The following is a 958-nucleotide window of genomic DNA, read 5'->3' on the forward strand; positions in this document are numbered from 1 at the left end:
CCGATGACTTTTCTAGCCTGATCTTGTCAAATAATTTGGTCTCTAGGACTCATTACTGGCAAAACTGTAGTGAGGCAGGCAGGCTCATATACTAGTGAGAGAGTATAAACTGAGGAAAGATTTGTAGAAAACAAATTAACCTTTAAAATGTCAGTACATTTTAAACACTTCTAGGAATCTCTTCTAAGGAAATAATTCATTAAAATTTTGGGGAAAAATCTTTATGTAATAATGTTTAAAACTAATATTTTATATATAAAATACTGGAATAAATGATTATGGTGGAGGTCACACACACACACACAATTATACAGCCACATGACAAAATTTTATGCACCTGTTGAATGTGTAATGGAATAGAAAAAAACTGTCTCAAACAATGTTAAAATGATAGAATAGATCACAACTCTGTATGTACAAAATTATTTCAATAGTGCTTGCTTCTCATGTGTCTGGGTGGCTCAGTCAGGTGTCAAACTCTTGGTTTCAGCTCAGGTCATGATCTCAGGGTCATAAGATTAAGCCCCACGTTGGGCTCTGTGCTCAGAGAGAGATTCTCTCTCCCTCTCCCTCCTTGTCAGCCCCTCCCCTCGTTCATGCTCTCTCTCTCTCTCTCTCAAATAAATAAATAAAATCTTTAATAGTGCTCACTTTAGCAACACATAGTAAAATTGGAACAATACAAAGGAGATTAGCATAAACTCTGTGCAAGAATGACGCCCAAATTCATGAAGCATTCCAATTAAAAAAAAAAAGAAAAGAAAATTATTTCAACAAACATAAGAATAAATAGGAAAAACTGCATCAAAATGTAGTATTGGATATCTGATTATTTTCTCCTACTTCTCTTCATAAGTTTTTTGTCTTTTGCAACTTTTATATGTATATATCTTTGAATTAGAAAAGAATTAAAATTTAACAATTGTTTCATAATAAAAAACTGAAAAACATTTATATC

At 32.5% G+C, this 958-nt stretch overlaps 1 non-coding gene across 1 annotated transcript; it reads left to right on the forward strand.

Annotated features, from left to right (window-relative positions):
- Positions 1 to 643: 643 nt before the first annotated feature.
- Positions 644 to 748, forward strand: LOC140596459 (U6 spliceosomal RNA). The gene has a single exon (XR_011998436.1). It is a non-coding gene; the product is annotated as a U6 spliceosomal RNA (small nuclear RNA).
- The last annotated feature ends 210 nt before the right edge of the window (positions 749 to 958 follow it).

The sequence above is a fragment of the Vulpes vulpes genome, unplaced genomic scaffold (genome assembly GCF_048418805.1).
Source record: "Vulpes vulpes isolate BD-2025 unplaced genomic scaffold, VulVul3 Bu000000635, whole genome shotgun sequence".
NCBI classification, from domain to species: Eukaryota; Metazoa; Chordata; class Mammalia; order Carnivora; family Canidae; genus Vulpes; species Vulpes vulpes.